We start from the raw sequence: 14,159 nt of genomic DNA, 5'->3' as shown, positions 1-14,159 counted from the left end.
ACCGATGTAGTGTTTTGAGCAGATGCATTGAATTGCACATACTACATATTTACTATTGCAATTGATGAATTGTTGGATTCTTTTGATTTGTCCATTGGGCAATGTGATGGTAGTTCTAGTGTTGTCTGAATATTTACATAGGCTGCAGGTTCCACATTTGTAGTGTCCTGTTGTTGGGGGATTTAGCCACATTCTCTGTGTTGGAATGTTGGTTTTTTGGTGGTAGACAAAGTGAGATGGACAAAGTAGATTTTTGAAGTTTTTAGCTCTACAAAATGTTAGGCTTGGTTGTGAGTCTAACAGTAGTTCTAGGTCATTGTCTGTTTTGAGTATGTTCCAATTCTTTTTAAGAATATTGGTAAGTACTCTGTTGTTGCTGTTATATGTTGTAATGAATCTTGTTTTTTCCAGTATTGTTGAATTTTTGGTTTTATTTATCAAAAGGTCTGTTCTTGTTCTTTGTTTGGTCTTGAGGTAACTTTTTTGTAAGAGTTTATGGTTGTAGCCTCGATGTTTGAATTTGTTGATTCATTAATTCACGTTAATTTCAAAATCTTGTGTTTTTGTACAATTGCGTTTAAACCCCATATACAGATTAGCATAGCATGGGGCATATTTAGCCCCCATCGCTGTTCCTTGGATTTGTCTGAATATATCTTTGTTGAAGGTAAATATATTGTTGCGAAGTGTAAAATCTAGCATCTCCAAGAGCATGTGATTTTGTTCTAAAAACGATATAAATCTTGTCTTTAGAAAGTATTATGTGGTGAGTAATCCCTTTTCATGTAGAATGCTTGTGTACACATACATTTAGTGTCACCAGCCAGAAATTGGGTTCCCATTCTATGTTCTCAAACTGCTGTATTATATGTTCAGTATCTTTTATATAGGATGTGAGTCCTGCTGCCAATGGCTGTAGTTGGTAATCGATGCACTCCGAGATTCTTTTGGTTAGAGATCCTATGCTGTTGATTATGGGTCTGCACTGTGGTAGTCCTTTGAATGGTTTATGTATCTTTGGCGTAAAATAAATGGTAGGCATGATGGCATGGGAGATATTCATATAAAGGTATTGTTCATCTGTCAATAGTCCAATGTTTCTCCAATGTTCACTCATCATTTTCCAGTCTTCCTGTAGTTTGGAGATATGCTTGGTAGTTAGTTTTGTGTAACATTGTGTGTCTCCCAAATGTTGATTGGCTATGGTTATATAATTTGACGTCTTTAATAGAACGATATTTTCACCTTCGTCTGCCTTTTTCACTGTTATATCTGGGTTATGTTTGAGATTTATGATGGCTTGTTTTTCTGCCAATGTTAGATTGTCGTATTTTTGGTTGAATGATATGGGTAAATTAAAACTTTCAAAGCACACACCATTGCAAGTGGCATTTCATGGTAGGTGATGGGAGAAATTACAATATGCTTTTTGAGTACGTTATGGAGGTTCAGTGGCAGATACCCTGTTCAGAGGCACTTATAACAGAGTTGCAAAAATATTGTATACAAAATATTCATACCTGTACTTTGTGGTGATGGGTGCCGATGTGGATGAATCTGGATGCAGAAATCTTGGATAGTTTCACAGAACTTTCTACTGGCGGTGCTTTCGAATCACATGAGACACATGAGACTTGCACTCTGAGTGTTTAAGGGTACATATGGAGTGTTGTACAGAAATGATAGTGTTAGATGCAGAGGTCTTGGATGCGATTGGTGGATGCGTGTGTGACTATTTAACAGTACCCAATGAGGGAGTGCTGGAAAAAGAGTAGTGGCAAGGGAAGAAGGACTGCCCCTGCTTTACTGGGGCACGGCCCTCTTGGTAGTTGGGGAAGCACACGTGCCACATCCTGCCCTTCTCAACATGCTGGGCATGGAAATGGGACTGTGGGGATTATCCAATCAGGTGCTGAGGGTGTGCTTCACAGGAAGGGGCGGTAATACTTTTTTTCATTACTCTGTGTAGTGAGGCTGGCAGAGTTGGAGAGACACAGTGTTGATTGTGGGTGATGGCTTTGTGCATGATCTGCACAGGTATGCCCAGGAAAGAGGCATTGCTGGCAATTTCAATTTGGAAGTAGTGGAGGCTTTGTGGTGCAGTGTCCATGTGTGCAGTTTTGGCCCTGTGGTTGCACTTTGCAGAGATGTGGCCACTGTCAATACTGTTCATGTTGTCGTGGTGCATTATGGAGCCCTGCATTTGGGTCACATCCCTTGTGCACATTTTTTCCGTCAACTAAAGAAGTTCATGAAAGCAGTGATGCAGATTTTTCCCACTGCCAACGTGGTTTTCTCATGCATACCACCGAGAAAAGTATGGGACTATCCCAATGTAATTTGTCCCCAACCAGAGCTCGCAAGGTGTCTTATAAACAGAAGCATGTGTGATTTTTTTTTTTGTGCGCTGCTGGGATGTTCTCCTGTGACAATGACATCCTTAATTCTCGAAATGTGTACTTTTTCCATGCAAATGGCATTTCTTTGTCCGCCATTGGAAATGCTATTTTGTTTTACAATCTACAGGATGCATTTGAGAGGTTTCTGTAAGAATGTAAGGAGGAGAAGAAAACAAAAACCCCCATAAAAACCCCAAAAAATAGTGTTTAAAAGCACCAACAAAAAACCCCCACTAAAGGCGAAATCCCCTACCTTGGTTCAAATTTGTTCCCCCAATCCCGCACACAGCACGATAAATCCGCAGACACCCCAGTAGTTCCAGGATTACATGTGACACATCCTGGGCTTTTGAGGATGGCAGGCATGGAAATGGGACTGTCGAGGCTGAGGAATTGCTCAATAAGGTTTCTGGGTGTGGTGCGTGTGCAGAGACTGTGGCAGAAGGCCTATTTGTAGAGAGGAATGCAGAAGCCTATGGTTATGGCTGTGTCGTTCAGGAGGCAGAATGTATGGATTTTGGGGGACTCCTAGATACATTGGTTGAAAGTGAATGCAAAACACTGTGGAGTGGCTGCACATTTTGAATTCTATTATGTGGATGTGCACTGGTATGGAGTATGTGCAATGAAGTGGCTGATTTAGGTTCCTCCTTGTGCCACTTTGGTGATGCTCGATCATCCAGACATTATTCTTCTTCATTGTGGCAGGAACAGATTAGGACATGTTACCGGAATTTGTCTGCAGTTTGTGATGGAGGCACTTGGCCAGGTCATGCGTATGTTTCCGACCTCCTGCATAATTGTTTGTCGCATTGCGCAGACATAGATGTGGCTGCATTCTTCATTTGGTCTTCAAATGGAGAAAGCGGGGCAAAATGTCAAAAAGGCTATTTGTGCCTTTTTCAGAGATGTTGCCATGTCCTACTTCCACAATGGAAATATTAACTTTTAGTAGCACAGGGATTTTTCCCAAAAATGGCGTTCATCTTACTTTTCCTGGCAATCAGCTTTTTCTGCGAACAGTGAGCATTTTTCTAGTAGGTGTTGCGCAATTCAACCCTTCGAAACACAAACAAACACCACAAAAAGCCTCTTTTTACAGCCATCCCTTTCTCCTGGAAACGACTGCAATGTTTTTGATGGAGCCACGCCTCCCATTATTTACTGCGCAATCTGCAGAGCTTATAGGCTGCACGGCGGCCTGCATCCTTTCATTGGCAATTCTATTTTCTACCTCTGAAAGGAGCCTTTTTAAAACGTTTTTTTACTTTTTCCGTTGTTTTGTATCTTTCTTGGTCTTGTAACACATGACACAAAAGGAAAGGAATGGAAGGGAGGGTATGGATGGAGCACCAACCACAGGGGTAAGATAGGGTGAGTGCAGAGAGAGAATGATGTTGGGTGGCCCTCACTTAGGTAGGGGGCAGTCATGCTCATGCTCCCGGACCGAACCCCGAAAGCACTTCGAAGTTGCTGCCCACTGCAGAGTACCGCGTCGCAGTACATGCACAATACAATGACCCTTGACAGGTAAGGGCCTGCTGCGCTGCATATGGCCTGCAAGGCTACTTTAGGGATCCGCTGCCCCACAGGAGTGTCCCTGTTGTTGGCAAGAGCAGATGCAGAGAATGCTGTAGAGGAAAGTAACCTACTGCCTTGTTCGAAGGGCACTACCCTCCGAACTGCTGCATTGTGTTTCGATTTGAGGTGTCGTTGCATGGAGGTGGTGCCGTAGCTGTACAAGCCAGAGCATCTCACCTGTTTAGCACGACATTTCGGCACATATTCTACGCTGGTAAACAGTTTCCACACCCAGCAGTCAAGCTGGCGGCAGACATTGGGGATTTGCTCTGCTTCATCCTCATTCTCCTCTTGATCCCCATCTACATCACCACGCCTGTTCCCCAGTCCAGGCCCTTCGGATGGAGGTGGTGGTGGTGGTGAAGGTGTGGGTACTGCTAACTTAGAGGCAGCAGCCATGGTTGCCATTAGTTGCAAAGGTAATAGCACAGCAGAATTGATCAGAAAGCAATTCCAGCACAAAGCAATGTGGCCCGCTACTCTGCTCTGCAAAGCCAAAAACAGAATACGGAGCAGCTCTGGGGTGTGGCCTTTTGTAGGGCTGCTGTGGAGCCGTTGGAACCGGAAAGCTGACCTAAATCGTTCAAACAAATAGTTACATGTACAATGGCACAGTGTGGAATGTTTGTAAGCGTGTACTTTCACAACAACACTCCTTACACTGCAGAACACAATACTTTTCTGATGTCCGAGGGCCAGATTGGCAAATAAGCGCCCACACACAGCGTGGATACGGTCACATAGTGACGTTGCAAATGTTCTGAAATGGGACGGCTCTCCGCAGGACGCATATTGGGTGGAATGTGCATAGGTGTCCTACGAACAGGGTTGGCCTCCCGGACTCATTAAAAGTGCGACACATGTCCTGTGACCATTTTCACACGAGCTGGGTGTTTGTAGGCTACAGCAAGTGCAATGTTTGTGTGCACAGCTGTCCGTAGGATGTGGGTGGACACCTGAAATACTGAAAGTACATTACAACTTGTTCCCACCTTGCTGGACAGGGGCGGTGTTACCAGGACACAGAGGATGACATATGTATGCGCATAGCTGTAGAACAAACAGACGTGCGCTCCCACAACTAATTAAAGGTGCATTAGAAGATGCGGACATGCCGCCAGTACTGGTGTCCTACGGATACCTGCATTGTGATTGTGCCTATGCTGGGCAGGTGCAGTGTCTGTAGGAAACCTCCATTTTGCCATCCCGCCACAGACTCATAATGGAATAATAAAATAAAAGGAAAAACCACTCACACACTCAGCAACACTTAACATCTACATCTTTAATCTCCGAGATACATACACAATATTATGAAAGGGAATGGGTAGCAGAAATCGATTCATACACAAGGGAATTGGGGATTTGTACAAGTTCGTCATGAGGGGAGCCAAGGATTGAGATCTCATCGCAACATCTCTGCTCACAGGGATTTTGTTGGGGATGGTGAGCTGGGAAATGGGCAAGGGGTACACATGAAGGTGAGGCAGTGGTATTTTATTTTTCCCATAAAATGTCCTTGTACAACATCTTTTAAGGCGTCCAGGCTGTCTATGTTGGTTTTTACAGTTTCCTTCATTTCCTGTGGCCATATGGTGTTGTGGAAGAGGTGCCGCTTGTGGTGCATTCCTTTCTCCAGCATGGGGTCTGGCGTGGATTCACATGCTCATGAATATTGCCCGTCATCAGGCTGGGAATCCTTGGTAAAGAAAAAATCAGTTTGTTTCGTTTCTGAACTGTTTTTCTCCTAATAACCAATCACTGGTCTCTGGGTCATAATGCCCCCAGCCAATGACTGCCCTCTACCTAAGCTGCTCCTCTGGCAGCCATCCTCAGATTTTTATCGCACGTTCAAGTGTTGGGAGTCCTCGTGTTATAGCTCTCGAGCTTTTACTGCGTTTTGCGATTTTTCCAAGAGTTTAATCTAATTTTTTCGGTCAATCGAGCCTCAAGCTCCACCGTTTCTACTTCCGATCAACGGGGACCCGTTTCGGTATTTTCTACACCCCTCAAGGGCAAAGTTTTCGTCAAGTTCCTCTTCTTGGAGGATTCCAGATAGATCTTTGAGGCCTACCCCGCGTGAACATGGCCCAGGACAAAAGAAACACGACGCCCGGATCCAAGCTGTTCAGGAACTGCCCTGGATGCGGATTGCAGAATGTCTTCAAGGAGGACGAGCATTCTAGATGCCTCTACTGCCTTCACGAAGACAAAACGCACGTGGAGAAGGACTGTGCATTTTGCAAGAACATGTCGGAACGGACCATGAGGGATCTGCGTATCCGCCTCACCAACTGGCTGGAAGGGAAGAGCCCAGCGGGAGGTGAGAAGAAGAAGAGGTCCGAGCGGGCTTCTAAGACCTTTGAGGGTGCTCCAGTGATGGGGGCCCAACAAAAGGCAAAGCACAGCGAGTCAGCGGGCACCGGGAGTGCCGAACGGTCGGGCTCCTCGGCTGCCAGGCAGGGTGCACTTTCACCGACGCCATCAACCACGAGCCACCGCTCTGGCTCGGGGAAGAGGAAATCGGAGAACCCAGGTAAACTTCGGGAGAAGTCCCGGTCGATCCCGACAGAGACAGCCGAGGGCGAGCGAGGCGGTGACCTTCCCCCTAAGGTGAAGGCCTCAAGCGCGCCCAAAGTCGTGAAGGCCTTGATTCACCCGGCTAAGGCCTCTATCGAGGGAGTCGTGGCGGCCCTGGCGAAGCCTGCGGAGGCTACCCCAGTGGAGGCGACCTCGGGGCCCAGAGTTTCCCTGCCACCGCGGAGGGAATCCTCTTTTCAAACCATCGATAAGACCCCCGTGAGAACCCTGGTGGAAAAAGAGGGGGGGGTTCGTGGCCATCACAGACACGGATACAGCCTCTGAGGAGGAGCTGGCTGGAGTCGTGAAGATCCTGAACAAGAAGTTCGAGGAGGTCCGGTCCCATGGGAGAGATCCCGACGAGGCGGACGAAGAGAGCGACGGTGGTGCCAACGAGGTTCCCGTGGAGGCAGAGGATTCCACTCCCCGCCCGTCGCAGCCGGTACCCGGGCCACAAGACAATTCGGGAACAATCTTAATGGCGATCCAGGCCTTATGTACGGAGATAATGACGAGGTTGCCCTTACCCCCAACGGATGATCCAGCGGAGCCTGGCCCGTCGGGAAGCCCTCCAAGAAAGTGGAGGAGAGTTCACCCTACCTGCCCTTCCAGCCTTCGCGCCCTCACAGCCTTCATCTCCTTCCCCTGATCCTAGGGCTGACACGGGAAAAGAGACGGCCACGATGGGTATGGATGATGATGATGACAACGGTGGTGACGACGGGATGGGCCTTCCATTACCACCTCCTTGGGCCTCCCCGCCCGACGAAATTGACTCCTTCCACGCCATGATCACCAGGGCATCCGAGCTCTTCCAGCTCTGACCCAAAGAACAGAAGAAGGAAGGCTTCCTCTATCAGTGGGGTGAGGCCAAGAGGAAGACTGTCCTTGCGGTCCCGTTACTTGACGACATCTGGGACGAGGGGCTGTCGCTCCTGAAGAACCCGTCCACGACCCCTGCCAAGAGAGACGGGTACGAGAAGAAGCACGGGGTCCCTGATTCCACCCCCTTTTGCCTTAGGGCGCAGCCGACCCCGGATTCGGTCGTCTCGGCGCCGGCCAAGAAGAAAGTGGCAGGGCCGACGGCTTCAACTTCAACCTCCCCGCCGGACGACGAGGGGAAGAAACTGGACGCCATGGGACGACGGGTCATCTCGTCAGCGGCGACGACGATTAAAGCGGCCAACGCCCTAGCGATTGTGGCCCGCTACGACAGGGAGCTGTGGTTTAAGATCGCTCCTCTGCTGGACTTCCTTGCAGACAAGAGGGCTGAGGCCCTGGAGATCCTGCAGGAAGGCGAGGTGGCATCGGACTATGCCATAACGGTGGCCACTGACATTGCTGACACCGGTTTCCACCAGTTGGGCAACGGTGTTTGCCTTCGACAGCGAGGTTGGCTCAAGGCAACCGATTTATGCCAGGACGTGCAGAGTTTTGGACATGCCCTTCGACAGGAACAAGCTGTTTGGCAAGACAGTGGACGAGTCACTGCAGGCTATCAAGGCCGACACAGACGACTTGGGCTTTGGGAGTTTCGCAGCAACGACGGCCGCCCTTTCGGAACTCCAGAGGCAAGCAAGGTGCCTCCAAAGGATTTGGAGGCGGCTCCTCGATGTACCGCCAGACGGCCCGCTCCTTGTCGCAGGAGGCCTACAGAGGACGCGGCAAGTCAGAGGATCTCGTCGTCGTCGCCAAGGAGGCCAAAGCCGCTGCCAAGCAGGACTGAACCGGCCGTAGCATCTGGCCCCCACCTGAGCACCCCGGTGGGAGGCCGGCTGGCGAAGTTCGTCAGCGTGTGGGAGTCGATCTCCACCGACCGATGGGTGCTGGATGCCCTGGCCCGCGGACACACTCTCGAGTTTCTAAAAAAGAGCCCCCGCATTCCTCCCGTGGCCAGGAAGGAAAACCACATCCCACAACTACTGCTGGAAGTAAGGGAGATGCTGAAGAAAGGAGCCATCAAGCTCATCCCAAAGAGGCTCCGGAGTGTACTCGCGATACTTCCTCGTAAGAAAGAAGACCGGTGGTTGGCGACCCATTCTGGACCTTTGTCGTTTAAACAAGTACATCAAGACCCAGAAGTTCCGGATGGTCACCCTCCAGCACGTGCTGGGGCAGCTGGAGGAAGGCGACTTCCTATCGTCGCTGGACTTGGAGGATGCCTACTTTCATATCCCCATTCTAAAAGGACATTGAAAGTTTCTCAGATTCGTAGTGCAAGGGCGGCACTACCAGTTGATGGCCCTTGCCTTCGGATTAAATTCGGCGCCCAGGGTATTCACCAAGTGCCTAGCATCAGTGGCGGCGTGGCTGCGCCTGCAGGGGATCCACGTCTACTCCTACCTGGACGACTGGCTCATCTGAGCAAAGACAAGAGGACTCGCTGTCGGGCACACAGCGAAGACCGTCCAACTGCTCACGGATCTGGGATTTTCCATCAACCTCTCGGAATCCCACTTGGTTCCGTCGCAGGTCACACTATTTCTGGGAGCCAAGCTCGACACAGTGGCGTGATTGGCCTCTCCATCGGAGGAAAGGACAAAGGCCATCTTGGGCAAGGTGCAGCGACTGTTGGCCATGGACGTGGCCAGGGTGAGGTCCATCAAGACCCTTCTCGGCATGATGTCCTCATGCATCTACCTAGTGCGCCTGTGCAGGCTGCGGATGCGTCCACTGCAAGAGTTCCTTGACACCCGTTGGCTGCATGTGGCGGGCAGCTTCGAAGACAGGATCTCGCTCAACGAGACCTTCCACCAAGCGATCCGGTAGTGGGGCACCCGCGCGCATCTGGTGGCAGGTACGGACTTCCAGACCCCGGCACATCAGGAGACGGTGACGACGGATGCCTCCCTGGAGGGATGGGGAGCGCACACCGGAGATCTCCACGCAAGAGGCCTTTGGCTCCCGGAGGAGAGGTCACTACTCATCAACGTCCTGGAGCTCTGAGTTGTGTTCTGGGCCCTCAGGTCGTTCCTCCTGTCCCTCAAGGGCAAGGTGGTGAGGATCTTCACTGACAACACCACCACGATGTTCTACATCCGGAAGCAGGGAGACACCAGATCCCCAGCTCTATCCAAGGAGGCCAAGGATCTGTGGCACTGGGCCGTCGCCCAGGGGATGTTTCTGGTACCCTTCCACCTGGCAGGAATAAAGAACACCATCGCCGACTCACTCAGCAGGGAGGTGCGCTCGTGCCACGAGTGGGAACTGCGGCAGGATCAAGTGGATCTGCTATTCCAACGATGGGGCAATCCCCAGATCGCCCTATTTGCGACGGCGACGAACACCAAGTGCCGGAGGTTCGCCAGCAGGTTTCCTCACCCAGGGAGCATGGACGATGCCTTCTCATTCCCCTGGGACGGCCTGTTCCTGTATGCGTTCCCGCCGTTGCTGCTGCGACTCATCAACCAACTCAGACGGTCCCGGTGCAGGATGATCCTCGTCACACCAGCGTGGCCGAGACAGATCTGGTTCCCGGACCTTCTGGACATGTCAGCGTCCCCCCAGTCAAACTGCCGACGGACGCGGATCTCCTCTCCAGAGAAGGAGGCGCCATCCTCCACCACGACCCGGGGTCGCTGAACTTGCAAGGCTGGCTCCTGCAGCACTAGAGTTTGGAGGGTGCGATATCCCGGCGGACTGCAAGGAGGTGCTTGCAAAGGCCAAGGCGTCCTCAACTCTCAAGTTCTATGGACACAAATGGAAGAGGTTTTCTGTCTGGTGCCGGGCACAGAAGATTAACCCTCTGCGGATTGCGTCCCCTTCGATTGCTGCCGTACTTGCTATCGCTGGCCAAGGCGGGGCTGGCCCATGCCTCCATCAAGATACATCTGGCGGCTATCTCCCCCTACACCAGAACTCCAGGGCGCTCATCCCTGTGCTCCCATCGCCTGGTGAAGTTCATGAAGGGACTGTTCCGATCGTTCCCACCAGTGAAGGCTCCGGCCCCAGCGTGGGAGCTCAACGTGGTGCTGACCATACTCATGGGGCCACCATTCGAGCCTCTGCATTCAGCACCATTGAAGTTCCTGTCGTGGAAAACAGCGTTTCTTGTGGCCATCACGTCCGCACGACTAGTGGGAGAGATCCAGGCCCTCTCCTGCAAGCCTCCATACCTGACTTTCCACGAGACGAGGGTGGTGCTGAGGACGCACCCCTCTTTCATGCCCAAGGTGCCATCGGACTTCCATCTCAACGAGCCCTTGGTGTTACCTGTTTTCTTCCTGTCGCCTTCGTCGCCGGCAGAGAGGACTTTGCACTCGCTGGATGTAGCTAGAGCGCTGAAGTCCTACGTGGACCGCACAAAGAGTTTTCGGAGGACTTCACAGCTGTTTGTGAACTTTGGACCTGTGAACCAAGGGAAGGCCCTCTCGAAGGCTTCCATTTCCAGATGGCTCTCTGGCTGCATCATGCATGGTCACCGGTTGGCAAACCGACCGTTGCCCGGCTGTCCAAGAGCCCATTCGACCAGAGCGATCGCTGCTACCACGGCGTTCCTGTCTGGTGTGCCCCTGCTGGACATCTGCAAGGCTGCTACATGGAGGTCAATGCACACCTTCACAAGATTCTACTCTGTCGACCCGGATTCCAGGGAGGAGTCCAGAGTCGGCCAGGCAGTACTGCTCAACCTGTTCGCCTGAAAGTGCGCCTGTTGAGGAGGTAAGAGATGCTTAACATTGAGTTGATGAAATGCTTAATGTTGAGCCTTGCCACCTCCCGTGGTTGTGCATGTGTGTACTGGTATGTATTCTTGTATTCATGAGCATGTGAATCCATGCCAGACCCAATGCTGGAGAAGGAACAAGTTACTTACCTGTAACTGTTGTCCTCCAGCATGGGTTTGGCATGGATTGACATGCGAACCCTCCCTCCTTACCCCTCTGCGGCTCTTCACTTGGTCCTACTGCCACTGCACGTGCTACCAAATCTGAGGATGGCTGCCAGAGGAGGGGCTTAGGTAAAGGGCAGTCATTGGCTGGGGGCAGTATGACCCAGAGACAGACCAGTGATTGGTTATTAGGAGAAAGACAGTTCAGAAACGAAACTGAAACTGATTATTTCTTTACCGAGGATTCCCAGCCTGACGACGGGGAATATTCATGAGCATGTGAATCCATGTCAGATCCATGCTGGAGAACAATAGTTACAGGTAAGTAACTTGTTCCTTCATTTCCAGTATGTCCTGTTAAAGATAAAAAAATATCTGTTAGGTGTATATGAAGCAATACATATTAACTGTCTTACTTTTCAGACTCTGCTGCGTACCAATGGCGTTACTATCGTTACACATTTCGTTAAGAGGGAAATTCTCTTCCAGCCATTCCAGGGTGCTTCGCATTGCTGAGTTAAAAAAAAAAAATCATCATGGTTTTCCACTATTGTACACTGCACAAGCTGTGCAATTATAGGAGAAACTTCAGTGTACTTAACGCGTTGTACTGATGTTCTGCTCTCAATACTTTGCAGTCCTTACTGTGCCATTTCCTCCTTTGTTCCTATGTAAAGCAACAGTGCAGTAATATTGTTGAACGCAGACGTTATTATGCTTATTGGTGCATTCCATTATGGTGTATACTCTATGCCTTTGCTCTGTTTGTTTCACAAGTACAGAGTTTGCAGACCTACTCCATTTGTCCTTGCAATGGACATATATGGTGCTCTTTGTATATGTTCCTTGTCTTTGCTGATTGGTACCACTATGTAAGAGAACCCCTGCCTTTTCAGCAGTTTGAATGCTAGCTGCTATCCACACACAGACATTTGTGATGTCATCTTTGATGTCAAGGGTGTTTTGTGGCGCGAGTTATGGTTGCTTAGCTTACCATAACTGGTGAATTTCTGGGTTTTTTCAGTTTTACTTGTACTCATAATATGGATAGGTTGTTGTTAAAGCAAAGTAAGTATAACCTCCCTTTAACAAACTTTTTGCACTGGGTGTGCTAGGTTTTTCTTAAGGCAACTGAACCAAAACGTGCCTTTAACAACGTTTTTTCACTGAGTGTATATATATATATGTGTGTGTGTATGTATATGTATATGTATATATATATGTATATGTGTGTATATATATATATATATATATATATATATATATTTCTGAGGTTTGTGGATCTGCTCTGCATAGTCTGACATCTAGTGGTAGTGGCTGAGTATTACAAGATTTATTCTCGAAACTCGAAAACGGACATCGACAGGGCATGTTGGTAATACTATCCCCTAGTGTGACGTGTATTGTACCCATGGTCCTTCACGCGTCAGGGTCCCTCATATTGTTTCTTTCCACCATTGTAGTTGGTCACAAGTTGCAGACTTCCTTTCAGGCTGATGCCTTTTATTAGCTAAAGTTTATTGGTAGACTTCTCTTTCTATCCTTTACCAATCCACCTATTGCTGCTGTATCATCTACTGCTCAACGGCCGTCTCCATCCTCGACGACGCCTGACTGACTCGATGTCCAGACACTGCATTCACGGGCCTCTTAGGGCCTCGGCCCTTGCAGTGGGGAGAGTGGGAGGAGGTTTCATATAGCTGCATCTATTTAGAGAATGCCAATTCTGCCAACCCTTTTTCCCTTTTGTCACTAAACTGCACTTTCCATTTATTATGGATAATTTCCCTTTTAAATGTTGCCCTTCCTGCCATAGGAAGTTCCTGTGGAAGGATATGCACCGGGTGTGCCACTATTGTCTTCCTAGGGACCACCGAGAAAAGCATTGTAAGTCCTGCAAACCTTTTCGCCCTAAAACCCTCAAAGACTGCCGCATCAAGCGCTGGGCCGTCCATGCCATGCAGGCCGAAGCCTCCATCAACTGACTAGGGTATCCAGCGAGGGCAGTATTGGCGTCCGTAGTGACGCCAAAGGCGACCGAAGTTCGTCGGAACCTTTTGTGCAGGCCCCCAACTTCGATCAGCAGGCCGGCGGTTCTGTGATGGAGACTACACCTGGCGGCCGCAGCGCACGCATACCCAAACAAACCAAGCACACAACCCACGGCCGACCGTCAACTAAATCGTCGACTGTCGAAGCCCATGCACTGTCCGTGGAGAGAGCCTCTAAATCTTCCCTGTCCTCTGGGCCATCATTTATGCTTTTGCTGCATGACAGGCCTCCAAAACTAGCTTTCAAAGCTGGTTTGGACACAGCGCACAAAAAGGCCCTCCTTTTGCACACCGGAAACCAGGTGGTGAAAGGCGCATTGGCATCCCCTAAATCTATGCCGAAAATGCAAGAGCTTATTAAAAAACATCTCCCTACTACCTGTTTAAAGACAAAGCCGCCGAAAATAGCAAAATCCTTGACGCCTTTTCCTCTTCACGCCACTAGCTCTCAGGATACTGGTTCCTCCTCCCCTGCAGATACCCTCACAGGCAGGGCTGGACTGGGAACCAAAAGTGGCCCTGGAAATATTTTTCAAAGTGGCCCCATATTTCTCTGAATGAGTGAGTACAGCGCGTGAGCCCAACCCTTCTTTGATAGGAATTGGGAGTATCCCTCACGAAAATGGTGAATACAATTAGTCAAAGGTTACTTTAAAACAGAAACATGGCTATATTTCTTATACAGTGCTTAACACTGACACCAAGGCATTTCAAAGCGCT

The 14,159-nt window shown here is 49.6% G+C and overlaps 1 protein-coding gene across 2 annotated transcripts in view; it reads left to right on the top strand.

Moving 5' to 3' along the window:
* PGAP1 (post-GPI attachment to proteins inositol deacylase 1) overlaps window positions 1-14,159 on the top strand; it is a 1,466,013-nt gene that overhangs the window by 963,021 nt on the left and 488,833 nt on the right. The window lies entirely within an intron of this gene.

Source organism: Ambystoma mexicanum, chromosome 9 (genome assembly GCF_040938575.1).
Source record: "Ambystoma mexicanum isolate Mex_15411 chromosome 9, UKY_AmexF1_1, whole genome shotgun sequence".
In the NCBI taxonomy this organism is placed as follows: Eukaryota; Metazoa; Chordata; class Amphibia; order Caudata; family Ambystomatidae; genus Ambystoma; species Ambystoma mexicanum.
Note: the sequence above shows the minus strand (reverse complement) of the source record. Positions and strands in the feature narration are given on the sequence as shown.